Genomic DNA, 18492 nt, shown 5'->3' on the forward strand with positions numbered 1-18492 from the left:
CATCCTTTGGGCATATGTCCAGGTCACTGCACACTTCACAATGCAGCAGAACAGTTTATCACAGCTAGGGAAAGAAACAGACTGGCTAGCTGACTGGATTCCCTTTAAATTTATGAGTAATAAAATCAAGAGGGCTCTTATAGTTGCCTCACTGTATTTCCCTGGCCAATTTCTTATCCCACTCTCCAAGACAAAGACCACACACATTGTCCTTTCCCCTGAAGTCTCTAACATCCCTTCTCTACTGTTCACTACAACTGATTGCCTTGCTGCTTATTTTACTGAGAAAATATTTTTAAAAATCAGAGGACTGGCCGGGCGTGGTGGCTCATGCCTGTAATCCCAGCACTTTGGGAGGCCGAGGCAGGCGAATCACAAGGTCAGGAGTTCAAGACCAGCCTGAACAATATGGTGAAACCCCGTCTCTACTAAAAATACAAAAATTAGCCAGACGTGGTGGTGCACGCCTATAATCCCAGCTACTTGGGAGGCTGAGGAAGGAGAATCGCTTGAACCTGGGAGGCAGAGCTTGCAGTGAGCCCAGATCACACCGTTGCACTCCAGTCTGGGTGACAGAGTGAGACTCTTTCTCAAAAAAAAAATCAGAGGATCACTTCTAATCTGTTCCCTGCTAAATGTCCCCATCTACCCACCTGTGTTCCCAAAGCCTCTGCCTTTCTTCACGTTTGAATGGATGGACGCTAAGGGAAACCTCTCCACCTGCAGGCAGAATTCTATTCCATTTCACTTTGCCCTAAAGTGAAGTCCTCCTGTGTCCTTATGGATTTTTATACTAACAATACTTAAGGACTAAGGACTCTGCCTTTCCCATTACCCTACCAGCATCATCATTTCTCCCTGCGTTCTGAGGATGCTTCCTCATCATTACACAAACACACCATATATCTCCCGTCTTAAAACAAAAAGGAATTCCACTTTCTTTTTTAACAACCACACCATTCTCTGGTCTAATTGATGGCAAAAGTCTCAAATTTGATTCTCTTATTTCCATTATTATTATTGATGCATGAGTACTTTAGAAATGCGTTTTTTAAGATTTCTTAACTACTAGGGTTTTGATGACTGACTTTTAAATGTTGATTGTGTTGCAATCAGTGGAATTGGTTGAGGGTTGTTATAATTATGGCCTGACACATAGTCAGTTGTTGTATATGTACCCTTTGTACCTGGGGAAAAAAAAAAAAAAGGCTTCTCTGCTATGGCTAGGCTTTGTGACCCCACCCAAATCTCATCTTGGATTGTAATCCCCATAATCCCCACATGTCATGACAGAGACCAGGTGAAGGTAATTGAATCATGGGGGTGGTTTTCCTCATGCAGTTCATGGGATACTGAGTGAGTTCTCACAAGATCTGATGGTTTTGTAAGGGGCTCTTCCCTGTTCACTTGGCACTTCTCCTTCCTGCCACCTTGTGGAGAAGGTGCCTTGGTTTCTCTTTGTCTTCTGCCATGATGGTAAGTTTCTTGAGGCCTCCCCAGCCATGCTGAACTGTGAGTCAATTAAACCTCTTGCTGTTATGAATGACCCAGTATCGAGAAGTTCTTTTAAACAGTATAAAAATGGACTAATACAATTTCTAATTGTTGTGTTGAATAGTCTACATATGCCCTTTAGATAAAACTTATTAATTGTATTGTTTACTTTTTTTGTTTGTTTGTTTTGAGATGGAGTTTTGCTTTCGTTGCCCAGGCTGGAGTACAATGGCGTGACCTCCGCTCAGGCTCACTGCAAACTCCGCCTCCCGGGTTCAAGCTATTCTCCTGCCTCAGCCTCCTGAGTAGCTGTGATTACAGGCATGCACAGTCATGCCTGGCTAATTTGTATTTTTAGTAGAGTCGGGGTGTCTCCATGTTGATTAGGCTGGTCTTGAACTCCCCACCTCAGGTGATCCTCCCACCTTGGTCTCCCAAAGTGCTGGGATTACAGGCGTGAGCCACTGCGCCCGGCCTATTGTTTACATTTTATACAACTTACTAAAATTCCTTCTGTTGATCTGTCAATTCCTGAGAAAGATATGTTGAAGTATCTTATGTTGGAGGTAGATTTTTCTGTTTTTATTTCATAGTTGTGTTCATTCTTGCTTTATATTGTGAGGTTACATTTTAAAATCTTCTTGGTGCATTAAATATTTTATTATTATATAACACATCTTTTTTAGCTATAATAATTTTTCCTTAGAGACCATTTAGACTAATATTAACACAGCCACACTGCTTTCTTTTATTATATATTCCTGTTATATCTTTTTCTATCACTGAACTTTAAATCTTTCTGTGTCCTTGTGGTCTTTTATTCTAATAATACTTTACTGAGGAAGAATTACATGCAGTAAATGAGGTATAACTTGCATAAATTTGATGAATTTTTAACTTATGTAAACACTCTATAATCCTACGTAGATCAAGCTAGAAAACATTTGTATCACTGCTCCTCTACACAAGATGCCACTGCACTTCATCACCATAGTTTTGTTATAAAAATTCAATGGTCGTTTAAGAAAGTTTCAAGAAGAAAATGAAGTCTTTCATTTACACACTTAATTACTATTGTGGTTGCTCTTCATTCTTTTCTATAGATTTTGCTTTATATCTGGTCTCATTTTCCTTTGGTTTGAAGAACTTCCTTTAATGTACATCTCCCAGCAGTGAATTTGCTCAGCTTTTTCTAAATCTGAAAAAGTTTATATTTCACCCTATTTTTGAAAGATAGTTTTGTGATATAAAATTCTGAACTGACAATTACTGTTTGTTAGCACCTTAGAGGTGTTGTTCCGTTGCCTCTGAATTTACCTTTTGCAGATGAGAAGTCAGTGGAAATACTTACTGTTCCTTGTAACATATCATTTTTTATCTAGTTGCTTTAACTTTTTTTTTTTAATCTTTCTTAGTATTTCCTGGCATTATTTTATGTTTTGATTTATTGTTAGCTCTCTTACTTTCTAGAATCGAAGCCCTGTGAGGAAAGGAAACTTCTGTCTCCATCCTCCTTGCCTAGAATAGCAAGTATGCAATTACTATTTTCTGATTAAATGGAGGAATGAGTGCAAACTGTGCCCTCTGCTTCTCTGTTTCCTTTATCCTACTCTTAGAAAACAAAAATGAGAAACTCAACTCATTGATTTCACCAAAATCTCTTTTATACAAAACATTTGTAAAGATAATATACTTTAACTACAATGTAATATGCACACACACACATATACACACACAGGGTCATGCATACACATATTGGAATGGGGAGAGAGAGTGGGAAGCTTTAAATCAAATAAGCAATTTAAATGATAACAATGGTAGAAAATTTCATTCTTAAAATGTTCTTCAGTAGCTCCACCATAGTAAAATTTTCACTGGCCACTTTCTTTTGGAATTCCCTCTTGCTGATTCTTCTCTCCTCCTCTGTTTTCAGCATTCTCATCCATGTTTTCTTTCCTTCGAGTTTCTTACTAACAGAATTGTAGCACTCCTTACATTCTTCACCTCCTTACAAATATGAGTGGTTAACATTTCCTTGTGTGATGCACTGGATCCCCTCAAGTCCACATTCATACTAATTATAATGCATTTGTTTATTTGGATGATAAAATAATTTTCTTATTTTTTAGCAAAACAGATTATTTTGTACCATTACTCCAAGAAGAATTTGGGCACAACTAATTTTTTTATTTCGTTATGGAAACTGAAATGAGAATGTCTGCATCTAATTCAAGAAAATGGGCAAGGTAATCCTAATCTGGAAAAAAATAACTCCTTTGGTTACTACCAGCATGGACTATTTTCTCATTAGATTAAAGCAAAATGGAAACTGGATAAAATCAAAATGGATTTCCTCAGTACCAAAGAGCAGTCCTTTCTCTCATCCAGCTTTAAAACAGAACCTTCCTATAGAACACCAACCCTTTGGGTGCTTATGTAATCATGTCAATTTTTATTCAATACTGTAAAAGTGGAATTCCCTTTTCTCCACACTTCGTAAACATAAATGTGGGTGATTATTGTGTGTTTGCATGTGAGTGTTGGGGTAAGGAGTAGTTGAGAGATGAGAGTAGTTGAGAGAAGGGTGTAGGCTCTCAGTGGGTTCTAGGTTCAGCAGAAATTATCTCTGAGGATATATCTCTGTGTTTTTCTTCTATTCCTTCTTTTCTTTATTCTCCTTCTCTTTTCTTCTTTTCCCTTGATATATTTTGCAAAGCTTTTAAGGGTATGTGCAAAAAGTATTTCAGCTGTGGTTGGTGTCAGTGTAAGTCTTTCTAAATAACTGACATTCCAAACATTGCCAGATTACTGGGATTTTATCTCCTCTTTTTTTCCTAGAATCCTCATAAATCACCCATATTTTTTATTTTGTCTTTGTTAATTCATAAATCCTTTTCTCCTCCAAAAGATGTATCTTAAAGTGGGTGACCACAACAGGCTTTGCTTTTCCTTCCTTCCTCTTGATTTTTTTTTTTTAAATACCCTACAGTCTCCCAAATGAAGGTACATTGTTTCTGTGTCAATTGCCTTCTTCTGATCCTTTGGCAGAAGCACTAAACTAGGAATGAGATAATCTGGTTTTAATCCCCTGTTCTGCCCTTAATGAGCAGTGTGCCCTTGAACAAGAAGCTTAAACTCCAGGTCATCTTCCCTTCATCTACAATCGACAATGCTCATACCTGTCCCCATTACTTAATAAGAAGCAGATAATGTAATGAATTTGAATACATTTTATAGCATTATTAGAGTTGTCAGGATTATAAAATCATAATTGATCACAAGCGATGATATCAAGCCTCCATACATATGTTTTGGGGTAGGATTTGGCTCTACTAACTTGGATAATCCTCGCACACACAAAAAAATCTATTAACATGTATTAGGGTTATAGAAGATAAATATTAAGGGGATATAGAGCAAATCAAGGAAGCAAAAAGAAGATTTACAATGCCGTATCTTTTCCTACAGAATATTTTGAATGTCCAGAGAGTTGCATAGATTTTCTTTTTATTCCTTCCATTAATCCAGTGTTGAAGTTCCCATAATTTAGCATGAATAAAAATTACTGTATAATGTTGTACATACAAAAATATGTATACTCTACTTTATGGATAATTTGAGGGATTTTCAAGGGTAATTTCAACTATGTAATTTTCACCTTATATCCTGAATTTAGAACTTAACTCTACATAAGATTTGACTTCTCTGCGTTTTCATCATCCCTGTGTTCAAAAAGGTGGCAAAAAAGAGAACTTTTATATTATGCAGAAAGATTCCTTGAAGAGAGCAAATACATTTTTTAAAACCTAGGCTAGCAGTGGTTTTGTACGGCTGATATATTCAAGGAATGTAACACATTATTATCACTTACATTTTCGTTTTCTGAGAATAGAGGCGTAGTTTTTAGGACCCCAGAGAGAATCAGTTTTGCATAAGTCGTGAATTTCTTTATCTAATACCTGTATTTTAACTACACATCCTGACTCTGCTTTCTAGTCTGGCTTTCAGAGCATGGGTCACAAAAGCCTAAGCCATGCCTCCGAAGGCCAGACCAAGCATTCTCGTATCAGAAACAAAAAACTCTGTTTTAATTCTTTCATTTTTTAACAGCCCAGCAGGCTTTGTTTTGTGAGAGTGGGTAGTTCACTTTTCTCATGCTTGAAAATTATGCCACCCATTTATGTGCTCTGAAAGCAGGTTTCGAAATGGGTAGGAAAAGACAAGCCATGGCTATTTTGGTAGAAAATTGAAAGTACTCAGGTGGAAGGGAATCAAGAAACAAGGCTGTTAAGAACTGTATCGGGATTGCAGGCCCATGCGAAGTCGAGGAGCACCTGTAGATTAATTTCCCTTCCTTTGCCAAGCCTTCCCTCTTGGTGACCCCCATTTATCTTTAAAAAGAAGTCTTACACAAGAGTAATTGATAGGTATCAAGACAAAGCCTCTGCTATTACTGTTGGGGTTCTCGCTTTTTGCCTGTGTGCCCTAAAATGGTGAATTTTAAAAAGCAATTGTGAGAATTAATCAGAGAGAGAGAGAGAGAGTTTGAGAGAGCGAGAAGCAAAATATATATTATGTAAACAGTATTTACTTCCAAAGTTCCTGTTTTTTTCTATGAAATTGTGTCTCCTTACACAAAAGGTATGTGAGTCTGGTTCTTGCTTCACTCAATATCGTTGAAAATATTTATTTCTGGCCACGAAAAAAGCAATCTATCTACCTAAATCAGAATGTTCATTTGAGGGAAAACTGCCCTACATAGAAAAATCAGATGTTCCTTGAAGTAGCCCAGAGGGTGGAGTCCATATGCTGCAGTGAGAGTTCCATACTTAGGAGTCTTTGAATTCTGCACTCTGGACTCCTACGGACCAAGATGATCTACTCTGAGGAAGAAAGGTAGTAGCCTTGCACCACAGGACTTTAGCTGACTGATTCTGAGAGCCACCGTCTAACAGCTTGCAAAATTTGGGAAGAAAATCCCCAGAGTGAGATCTGAGGATTGTAAATGGAAAGGGTTAAAAACAGATAATTTCTGGATTCTTGCTGTGATCTTTGTCATAGCAAGTCTGAACACACTGGAGCTTTCATGCTCTGCTAGTGGGATAAAAATAAACTGTTTAACCTTTTAAATGCTGGTAATTTGGAGAGGTTTGCCATTTTTAGTTCTAACACATGAGCTTCTGAAAAGCTAGGAGGATAGAAATGGCTAACTAACTAAATTTGGAACCTTAAAAAGGTCAGAGTAAATCTGGTGCAATCCTGTCTTTTTTTTCTTCTACAGAACGCATGTTACATTCTTTAAAATTGTGAAAAAGATTGTAAAAAGGACAAGTGATGACAAAACTTGAACTGTGAAATATTGTTATAGGGAGGAGATAAAAAGAGAATAAGATGTCTCAGACTGATGATTTTAGTAGATCTTGAAGTTTGATTTTCATAATCTATTGTATCTAGCTTGAGATGGTTGTTTAGACAGTAGGAGGTTTCTTTTTTCTTTTTTCTTTTTTAGCATTCCATGATTTTTCCCATCTTGTAATAATCAGGGAATCATGAATATTATACACTTCTAGGCCTGCTTCTAAATAGCAAAAATTAGATTCCCCTCCCTTGCCCCCATGTTGGTAACTCATGATACTTCCTAAGGATGTTTTCTTCTCTACTGAAGTCTTCACATGTGAAGAAAATTGCTTTAAAAACCCTGGGCTCTGGAGCAATACGCCAAGTATCTCCACTAGAATCTCCAAGAAGTGAAGCATGCTTTTTGTGCACGATACTTGCTTTTGTTTGGAGTACATGGAAAGAGACATGATTTCTTTCCTTAAGGATTTTTAATGTAATCAGGCAGATCAAACATGAAGAGATGAACGGACTGAAAAATCTCCTCCTGGCAACATGAATAGGAACAGATTTGTTAAAAGAACGCAGGGTAAGGAAGGATCACATTTGGTGTGATCTGTGCTCTGATGGACAGAGGGCGTGGTTTAGCTCTCCAGCCTCTTCTCTCACCAAATTCCACCAGGCACGCCATGTACCGAGCGCTTTCGTTTCCTTGAATATACTCACTAGTCTCTCACGCTGTGCTTGTACTCGTGTTGTCACAGTTGCTTCGAATGCTTTCCCTCACATTCTGCCTGTTGAAACTCTACTCCTCAGTCATTTCATTCTGCATGTCTACGCTAGAGCTGATCCTAGTCCAACTTGTGTTGTAGTCACTTGCATATGTGTCTTTCTTTCACACCACACTCTGAGTCTCTGGAAGGTAGGATTGTTCTTTTATTTAGCTTTATTTCTCAGGCACTTAATAGAGTTCAGTACATATTTAGTGAAGTATATGGGATTGAATTATTTGTGAAGGAGAGTAGCAGTAGCTCCACAATGATCCCGGAGGTAGGAGTATGAGAATCTGGGAATCTGTGTATGCCATGACAAAAAATCTGAAGAGGAGGTTATAGGTTCAGTATAAATGCTGGTTTTGAAGGGATCACAGTGGAGATATCCCATACTGTACACATGGGACTCAATAAATTTGAGACTGAGGCTGGGATACAACATAGTTGTTAATGATTAGGGAATATGATCTTCGTTTTCCATGGAAACTTCAAGGTTTTAACTTGAAAAAAAAAATAATTTTCTTATATTTGATTTCATGATTCCAGAGGCAAATGGAATACTGTTATGCTGTTTCATTTAAATAGCTTTTCCTAGTCTATGGTGATGGTATTTTAAATAAAATTACTGAGAGACATGAAAGTTAGCTTTTTTTCTGGTGAGATTTGGGCTGTATTTTTTTTGGAAGAGGTAAACATGGAAGAACAAGAGGAAACAAAGAAAAGCAGAGGAACTAGTGCAAGTATGAAATTGAAGTATTGACTTACGTCTGGTTGTTTCCCAGCATTCCTTTCTTGTTTTTTCTGCTTTATCCCTTTTCATATTCAAGACAGCTTCTATCATTAGGTACTAATGGCCCAATGTAACTGAAGGAGTTGCCCAAACTTAGCCTTAAATAACTTTCTTTTAGGAATACTTCCTTGATATTCCTTCAGTGTTATTACAAGATGATTGAACATGAGTAACTGAAAACTTTCTTTCTCTGAAAATAGTGAGTTTCAACAGCGTGATTTCTTGTTTCTTTTCCTTCTAATAAAAAAACCTCCAGCCCCTCCCTGCTGTCACCTGCACCTTCCTCCCTGAGTCAAAGAATTGCTCTCAAAAACATTTTCTTATTTAGTTGAAAGACTAGGGAAACAGGCCATTCCTCTAGTGGAGATGCTGTTCTCCCTGGGTAAGAGGACACATACCTGACCAATCTTTCTGTATTGGTTGGTCCACTCCCTGAAGCTCTCTGAGCTTCCGGGGAGCTAAGATGGTTTTGGCTGCCTTTATGTACTTTACCTAATGAGCTGGCAAACTGGTTTCATCTTAGTGGGTATTCTTTGGACTAACTAAAAAAGGATGATTTAATTACCTTTATTCTTTTTCAAATGAGAGATCTACACGCTGACTATTCCACATGAGTGCTTTTAAATTTTCAATACAGGTCACTCAAATTGCTTTGGTTTCTTATGCATTTGGTGGAAAATCCACTCAGATTCACCTTTTTTAAAAAATGCAATCTTTGGCAGTGCTGAGTTTTTCCACATTTCAAATCAAAGTAAGAAAATGCCTTCGGGATTCCTGGCTTCAGAGAAGAACTAGGGCACATTCATACAAGAGCCAACATTTCAGTAATGCTAATGAATTTCCCTGACTAGAAATTATTTTTGTGGCAGTAAATATTACTCTCTCATACCTTATTCCAAGGCAGATACCTATTACCAATTTTGAAGACTCATTATCAAAGAAAAAGATTTATTTTGCAACAAAATTGAGTAGGGATGCAGTTGAGGTGATCAGATGGCTCCTGGATTATAGTAAGCCATTATCTGACTGTCTCTTGTAATTCTCCACAATATACACCATTGGAAACATTGTTTAACAGAACATTAACCGCAGTCTTGCTACTGCCAAATGTTCTAGATGCATCCAGGTAGTCTATAATTAATGCACCTGCAGAGTTGCACAAAGAACTTCATACACTGTCCATGTCAGTGGAGAGCGGCTGGAATGGCATCTGCACAACAGGTGCAGTGCAGGACAAGCACAAAAAGGCCAAGTTCTAACTAGAAAGCTTAAACCCTTTCAATATGGACTGACTAGCTTGAGGTTTCTTTAGAAACGGCAGTATTTTATTCTATGAAAGGGAGTAGGCTGTGGTGAGGGTTAAAAAGAAGATGGGGAACCTAATGCCTGAGCCCCGGTTATATTAGTGGGAAAATTAATAGTATGTGTAAGGAACACTGAGACAAGGAGATTGGGAAACAGGAAAAGGGCACAAGAGAAGGGTGCAAGAGGAGTTTCCCACAAATGATTGCCAGGTTATTCAAATTTGTATTCTGCTAATCTGTATTCAGATCGACCACATACATAAGTTCTCAACGACCATCAGGAAAAAAAAATATAACCTCCAATTCCTTACAGATGATATTAGTTTTAATTTTTACACCTAGTCCTTAGATTAGTGGGTTACAAATACAGCCCTTCATGAATTATTTCAGGAGTTTTCATTTGAGAAACTTAAGATAATTTTGAAACTCTTTGGCATTCTTCATTTGTATGACATCTACACTGTGTAGGAGCCTTCAAATACATTTCTTTTGTTTAATCCTCACATTAATTCTAAAAAGTAGGCTTGGAGGGTGTAATTGGTAATACCATAGGAATAAGAAGGTCTGACAGAGGTCTGTGTGAATTCAAAGCCAGTGTTCTCCAATCACAATTGTACCTCTTGCCTTGGTTTCCCAGGTTCTGGCCACATGAGCTCTCCTTTCCTCAGTGCACTGTCCAGCTCATCCCGCCTTGGGCCTGTGTATTTTCTGCTTTCTCTGTTTTGAGCACTTTCCTCTGCTCTTCAAATGTCTAGATCTTTCGCTCATTCAGATGTCAGCTGAAACGCCTCCTTTCTCTAGATTGCCTTTTCTAAAACCTGCATCACTGACTACCAAATCTTCCTGTTTTATTACCTTTTACAACACGGAGAATCTGAAATCATTATCTTTATATGTATATCATCTGTCTTCCTACACATGAACGTAAGTTCTCTGAAGGCAGGGATCTTTCTTGTCTTAGCCATTGCTTCCCCCTGACCAGCTATGACAGAGCTTGCTATGTCATAGGTACTAAAAAATTACATACGGCATTAATAAAATGTCACTCTAATTTCTGGGAGGTAGGTTGACATTCAGAGTAGTGAAAATCTATTAATGAAAGGGCCACCTTGCTATTACATATGGGATCAACTTTGACTTCTGGCTTTGGAAATAAAGATTAACTTGGATGAGAGTGAAGGAAGGATGAGATAAGAGAGAATGACAAGAAATTTACAATGAGGAAGTACAAAAATAAAAATAAATAATACAAATAATATTTATATTCAACAAATGTTTATTGAGTGTCTACTAGGATAGGATTCCATACATCTGTTTTATACCTTCTCTTGTATAGCACAATTATTAAAAATGTCCTCTTCACCCTTAAAAGTATTCCTACTTGGATGTTAAAGAATATGCTCCCCTTAACTATGGGCTCTTCTCTGTTCTAGGCAATGAGGACATTGCACAAGAGAGTCCCTGATATCCCAGAGCTTACTGCCTAAGAGAGGATACATCCTTCAAACTAATAGTCTGCCAATAGCAAGATCCAATAGTAAGAAGTTCTTTGCTTTTCAGTTTTCAAATCACTTTTATGTACGTAATCTCATTTGATCCTCCCATCAATTCCATGATGGAAAATATTTATAATTGGCTTTTAAAGGAAGAGAAAACTGTTGCTGGGAAGTTAAGTGACTTGGTCAAGGCTAATTAGCAGCAGAGCCAGGACAAGAACTCAATAGGAAAATGCCTGCATTCTAGGGAGACTTTAAACTTTGCTCCAAAGAATGAAGGAGTTAGAAAAAATGCTAATTTTTATCTTACCTAATGAGGCTTAGAGTCTTTCCAGACATTTTTGTAATTCCTCTTGCTGTTATCATCTTGAGGCCGACTCAATGCCACCTCTGCAGATTTTTCTAGTAGAAAAAGATTATTATTTTGGAAAGGATTTCCTACATACTTATTTTCAGTAGCATTGTTTTGCCTCATTCAAACTAAAACCAAAACTCCAGCTCTCCAGTTTGCAGAATAAGCAGCAAATAAATGTAGCTAAGAGCTATGGTACTGGTCTCCAAACATAATCCCCTAGTGAATCATGCTTCCAAGTGTCTACACTGTTGTTGTGAAATCCCCTCTTCTTGAATCTGGGCTGATTCTGTGACTTGTTTTCAACTAATAGAATGCAGTGGAAGTGATGCTGCATCCCTCCAAAGCTAAGTGAACAGAAACTTTGCTACAGTGTCTTGGGTCTTTTGGATTGCTCACTTGGGCAAAACCACAGGCTACATGAGATATCTGACAGACCTGAGACCACGACACTGTGAGGAAGTCCAAACTACCTACACTGAGAGGCCACATGGGGAGAGAGGCAGAGGCTAGCTGACTCCCAGCAGTTCCAGCCATCATTGATAAGGTTCAGGCTTGTAAGTGAAAAGGCATTTTAGACATCCAGTCCAGTTTTGTCTTCATTTGATTCCAGCCCTCGCTGCCATGTGATTATAATTTCTTGAGAGATCCCAGTGAGACCACTCACTGAGCCAAGTTATTCTGCAGAACTGAGAAAGAAATAATCATAAAGTATTGGATTTAGCCACTAAGTTTTGGGGTGGTAACAATAGATATGAGAACAATAGAATAGACTCTAGAGTCTGTGGCCTTGGGTTAATTCCTGCCTCTTACTAGCTTTGTGTTCTTGGGTACACTACCTGATACTTGGTGACTTAGTTTCCTCATTGATAGATGGGTGTCATAACAGCATTTGCCTTATAGGTTTGTTATAAGGATTACTTTAATTTATTACATGAAAAGGAGGATTTGGCACTAGAAAGCATTCAATAAATAGCTATTATCACTATTAACTATATCTGTCAATAAATCTTATTAATCTATTCAAATCTGTGTTTTTCTTAAAGGCTTCATGGATATTGAAAGAAACTGAGAATCACATTTGCATACTTCTGAGTCACTTGGAAACAAAAAACAAGTACAGTCTTGGATTCTGAGGGAACAAACATTAAAAATCACATTAGGAAGAGAATTCATAATGTAGGAACTCATCCTGGAATATTCTTCAGCAAAATACAGATAATAATAATAATACTCCATGAAGCTACCGTGGATATTGAATGAATTAATGAATCTAAAAACCTCAAAACCCTGCCTGGCCCAGAGTAAGTACTCTGTGTCTAGTTTACCTATTAATACTGCACTATTATTGTCCTCTATCTCACAATCTTCTTCCCAAGAGCCATCTCAGGATTTTCCCACCATTCATTAGAGACCAAGTGGTCTCTGCAAACGCCCAGGCTCCTGATTCCTAGTTTTATATGGACTGCAAAGCGGCTCCTCATGCTGTTTTTAAGTTCCTTGACCTCCATAAGCTCTTTTTAGTGATGCTCAGAAGCTGGAACGGTTGAGTTTCAGATATAGATTGGAGAGCTTCCTTACTAACTCCAATAAAATAGCTCAGAGTTTGGCTCTCACTTTTAAATACTATGCAGATGGCGCTGAACCCCAGCCAAACTGGCGGCAACTTGATTTCCTCTGGTGAGTGCTGGTGGGGTGTCTACAGGATGGCATTCATTCCCATCTCCCGTCCCTTCTTTCTCCTCTCTCTCCTCTCTCTCATACACACACACACACACTCATACTAGCATTCTGTATTTTTCCTTCTAGCCTGAGTATTTTTTATAATGACATGACCAGCAATAATTAATAAAATCATTGGTTTCCTGCCTGAACTTGTACTTATGTTAGCTATCTCATCGTGTGGAAATTTTCCCTTCAGCGCCAGATCAATAGCGTCCCCTTTGTGATTCCCCACTGCCAGGAGAGAAAATGTTCGCAAAAGGAGATCTAAGGAGCTTCCTACCGATTTAGAAGAGACAGAAGAAAGGACACTCTGTGCCAGCTGTGAAAGAAGCTCTTATATGCTGATAGGAATGTTATGAAATATCTGTACATTTGGAGCTTGTTTTCATGAGCCGTAAAACGTAACCGCATGGAGTGGATTTTTGAACACTCTTAAAATAAACATAAACTAGGCTTTGATAAAGGGACCCCTTTTTGTTTGATTTACTGTTTTCCTATAACAGTGTAATATTTTTGCATGCAGAAATGTTGTAGGCTCAAGAAAACATTAATCAAATAAAGTATGTGCAAGTGTGACGCAGGCACACCAGATGTACGAAGGGCCTGCAAGTGAACATTCCGGCACTTGTGCTAGATAATAAACCCTTTGGCCCTTACACGCAACCCCTGAAAATGAAACTGTCTAGTTACCCACATTATATTGGGTTTCTGTATTGATTTTTAGGCTAACGTGAAAAATTGAGTAGAATGTTATCTTATTTTGCTTTGGAATCAGAGAATGTCAGACTTGAAATATGCTTTGAGGGACCATTTAATGTGACCTCTATCATTTGGTTTTTAAATATTTTTAGACTTTGGAATAGGTTTGGATCTACTACTCAACTGCTTTATTACTTCAGACTAGTTATTTAAATTCCCTGAAGCTCAGTTTCCACATCTTTGAGATAAGCATTGTAATTTCTACCTTGTTGTGATCTTCAGTATAGAAAGTACTCAGCATCCTGCCTCATATAAAATAGGTGCTCAGGAAATGGCAGCTATGATCATTTTCTCCAGTAGATAAACCAGTCCAGAATTATGTTGTCTAGACTGTTCTTTTTCATGTCCAAGCAAGATCTTGATGATTTAAAATTATTCATTTATTTTTGAAAGGAATAGTTGTATCAAAGTAACAAATGTTCATTTGACAAATAACACATAGTATTTGTCGGAGGACATACAATTCAGAGCAATAGTCACAGCTTTCCCCAGGCTGCTTGCACGGAGAGAAAGTCAACCATTTTCATTTTTAAGTCCCCTATTGACTATCTTCATATCTCTAGATAATTTTTTTTTTTTACTTTTTAAAATTTCTAGATTCAACAACCTTATGCCACATTATTGAACACCTTCTGTGAAAGGTGCATATGTAGCTCACTGCATGTTGACCTCTCTCAATCCTGTTCTCAATATTTGTTAATTAGATTTTCATTATATATCATTATATACTTATATTCTTTAGCTTGTTATATTTATAACTTTAAAAATACACTTAAACTTCTACTTCTTGTTTCACTAAATTTTGACAATATTTCCTCACTCTGCAAACTTAATGATGGGAGTAATTTTGCCCCGATCTGCCACATCCCATATTCTGTCAGCTGCACTTTTGCTTTTATATTCTTGGGGTTGGTAATGTTTACAGTTTATCCTGCAATCACAGCTGAGAATTCTTATTCCAAGCTTTTCTATGTTCACCTAAAAATTAAAAAATGAATAGTTAAACATATACATGCATAAAATAATTATATATAAATATATATTTCTATATTAATATATATTCATATATTAATATAATATCTTTATATATATATTATCTGTGAGTTTGTAAATGTTATTCCCTCTTGGGCCAGGTCAGGTCCAATGTCCCAAGCCAGTAGAAGGAGAATATTGCTAGCATGAAGATCAAGTGAATTTTCTTTTCTTGTAATCAATTAGACCAGCCATCTCCAACCTTTTGGCATCAGGGACCAGTTTCACGAAAGATAATTTTTCCACAGATGAGGGTGGTGGTGGGGTGGTGGAGGAGGGTGATTTGGGGATGAAACTATTCCACCTCAGATTGTCAGGCATTAGATTCTCACAAGAAGCATGCAACCTAGATCCCTCACATGCACAGTCCACAACAGGGTTCCCTCTCCTATAAGAATGTAATGCCACTGCTGATTTACAGGAGGTGGGGATCAGTCAGTAATGCTTGCCCACCACTGTGCCGGCAGGGGGCCTGGGACCCCTGCATTAACCACATTTTTGTTTGCATTATATTTAGTCTGAGACTTTCTGATAAAAATGTTCTGACATTTCATAAAGTTTTGACTTATCGTTTCTACGTAATTTACTTTGAATCCTGAGGCTTATGTATGCTCTTATTAATTATTTTTATCTGAGAGCTACTCTTTTCATTTTATGAAGCTTATCCTTTCTCCTCCTACTCTCCTTTGGCAGGGTTTCTCTCTACGACATGCGGTATTGCCATTCCTCAGGATTTGTCTACTATTCTGGGATGAATCTATAGCTTACCTCTTTAGTATACAGAAGTATATGTTCAGCTAACTTTCTGAGAAAAATGAAAGGGTTTAAATTTTGTAAGCCCATGCATATATGTAAATGTCTATAACTTCCCCTCATACTTGGTTGGTACTTTAGTTGGGTATGGAATTCTAGGTTGGAAATAATTTTCCTTTGGAATTTTAAAGGCATCGCTTCATTGCCTTCTAGCCTCCATGTTGCTGCTGAAAGTCTATTGCTTATCATATTTTTCTTCCTTTGTAGTTATTTATTGTCTCTGAAAGCTTTTAGGATTTTCTGTTTTTTCATTTGGATGTTCAAATGTCTCAAAAATCTGTTTAGGTGGTGAGCCTTTTATAATTTAATGTGCTGGACACTTAAGCAAACTCCAACTGCAGACTTTATGACTGCATTTAGTCTGGGAAAATCTTCTTTATTAGTTCCTTGATCATTTTTACTTCTACTTTGCCCACTGTTTATCTCTAGGATGCCTATATTGCAAGTACTGAACTAAATATATATATAGAGAGAGATATGTGTGTGTGTGTGTGTGTATGTGTGTGTAATATTTTTCACTAATTTGTTTTCTGTTTGTTTCTTTGTTCTACATTCTGTAATATTTTCTTAACTGTATTAATTTTCTAATTAAAATTTTAAATTTCTCCAGTTAGTTTTCATTTCTGAGAGTTCTGCCTTGGTCTCTGATGAAGACTTTTTTATTGCAAACCATTCTTGTTTCATGGATGTAACATCTCTTTGGTCTCCTTGAGTATTTGCTAGGTGTTATATGTTTTCTTCCATTCCCTGAATTATCTCTGTTCATCTTAGTCTTTTTCCTCCATGCTACTGATTCTTCTCAAATATCTTGTTTTGCCCACTTATATTTTAAGAAGAAATACTATATATAGAATGGTGTGAGTTTCCTCTACTGTTCTATATGTAAGACAGTTTTCCCATTAAGTCCCTCTAGTAACTGGTGATTCTATGTGAAGTCAAGTGGAATAGGGTGAGTCGTGTCCTTTAGAAAACTTCACTTTAGAATGAGTGGGTAAAAACTCTTATTGACAAGTTAAGAACTCTCCAAATTCTAGAACTACAGCTGCTCCAAGAACCAATATCTTCACTTGACTCCTCAGCTTTCTACTGGCATTTTCTGCCACTTATTTACAGGACCCCTTTCCCACCCTGCCCTTCCCACCCGCCGATAACCTTTTTTGTTTTTCGGCCTGGGAGTAAATGCCAACTGCTTGATGCAATAAAGATGCCTTCAATTAATTCTCAATGTTTCACCTCGTTTATAACTCCTTCCCTCCATAGAATTTTTGCAATTCTGAACTATTATAATAGAAGTCTGTCTATTATTTCAACAGCTCAGCATCCACCTTCTCCACAGATTTGAAGATAGAACAGTCTTGGGTATAGTGTTTCTCCATTGTTTCATTTTTTTTTTTTTTAAAGTCTAGGTTATATGACAATATATTCTCAGGGAATATAGTTGACCACAGTGTGTGCCCAATTTACCTTCTTGAACTAGAACTAGACTTAAGGGTTGAAAATTTTAACACTTACCCAGTTCTTTAAAGGATGGTTCAACTTAGTCACCTAAATTACAAACTTGTTACCAGGTTGAAGAACTCTAATTTTTTAATCTCATATTTACAAGATATAGGATCAAAACAATCTTTTTTCATTTTCTGCAGCTTTGTGAAACATTATTTAAAAACTACAATGCATCAATATGGATCTGTAAAACAAGTTGAAATCTTTACGGAGAAGAAATATTAATTACATTTGTCAAGCCCTGTATATCAATAAGCATAACCTGAACTTATCTAAATCTATATCTAGTTTATTTTCATAAGAATTCTCATGTAAGAATTGTAATGCTTGACAAAATTATCATCAACCGGTGAAATCATAATGGTAGGTTGTATTAAATTTGAAACTGGATAAATACTAAAAGAAAAAAGCTCCATTGGCCAAATCTACCTATCTGAGTTAGGTAAAATACCTATTAAGTACATGTATGAATGAATGCATATAAGAAGCAATATGAATTTGTCATTTTCCACTCCTTGTTCCAGTTAAGAGACAAGCAAATTTTAAAATTGACTTACGACTTTGTTAGAAAATGTAAGCATTATTTGGAAATCTCAGTATCACAAGAGAAACTTTTATGTGACATCTGACTTAAACTTTTCTAGCAATTGAAGTTCTCAAAAATATCTGGCCCAACTTAACTTACTTATTCTTGATAATGGGGCCTGAAAAAGAAAATAACATATGCTATTTAAACTTCAAAATTAACATACTATTTTCTCTTGTTCTTTAGATGTGAACCACTTTGTTAATTAAAACTCCCAAAACCTGAATTGTTGGGTGACTCGATTTTCCGTAGAAAAGTTTCCAAGATTGAATTTTCTGAAAATGGCATCTAAGATTACCTGGATCTAGTTCATGTTGTTCATTTTACAGGTAGCCAGGGGAGAGATTACGTGAAAGTTATTGCCCCTCAGTTACACAATAATTCAGCAAGACTGGAAATCTGTTATTTAGGAAATAATTTTAGCTTGCCGCTGAGGTTACAGAGCAATAAATGGCTCCTTTCTGGATCCTTAAAGTTTACCCAGCACATTTATGTTGCCATTTTTTTTTTTTTTTTTTTTTTGCCTGG

At 37.0% G+C, this 18492-nt stretch overlaps 1 long non-coding RNA gene across 5 annotated transcripts in view; it reads left to right on the forward strand.

The window, feature by feature from the left end:
* Nucleotides 1-18492, forward strand: part of LOC103875667 — a 239690-nt gene that overhangs the window by 77189 nt on the left and 144009 nt on the right. For 4 of the 5 annotated variants that reach the window (XR_002515585.2, XR_002515584.2, XR_002515582.2 and 1 more), the window contains 2 exons: nucleotides 11132-11235; nucleotides 12593-12850. This is a non-coding gene — a long non-coding RNA (uncharacterized LOC103875667). Of the gene's footprint in view, nucleotides 1-2962; nucleotides 3025-3623; nucleotides 3741-11131; nucleotides 11236-12592; nucleotides 12851-18492 lie in introns of those variants that run through there. The other variant, XR_002515583.2, reaches the window with a different exon arrangement.

This window comes from Papio anubis, chromosome 9, assembly GCF_008728515.1.
Source record: "Papio anubis isolate 15944 chromosome 9, Panubis1.0, whole genome shotgun sequence".
NCBI classification, from domain to species: domain Eukaryota; kingdom Metazoa; phylum Chordata; class Mammalia; order Primates; family Cercopithecidae; genus Papio; species Papio anubis.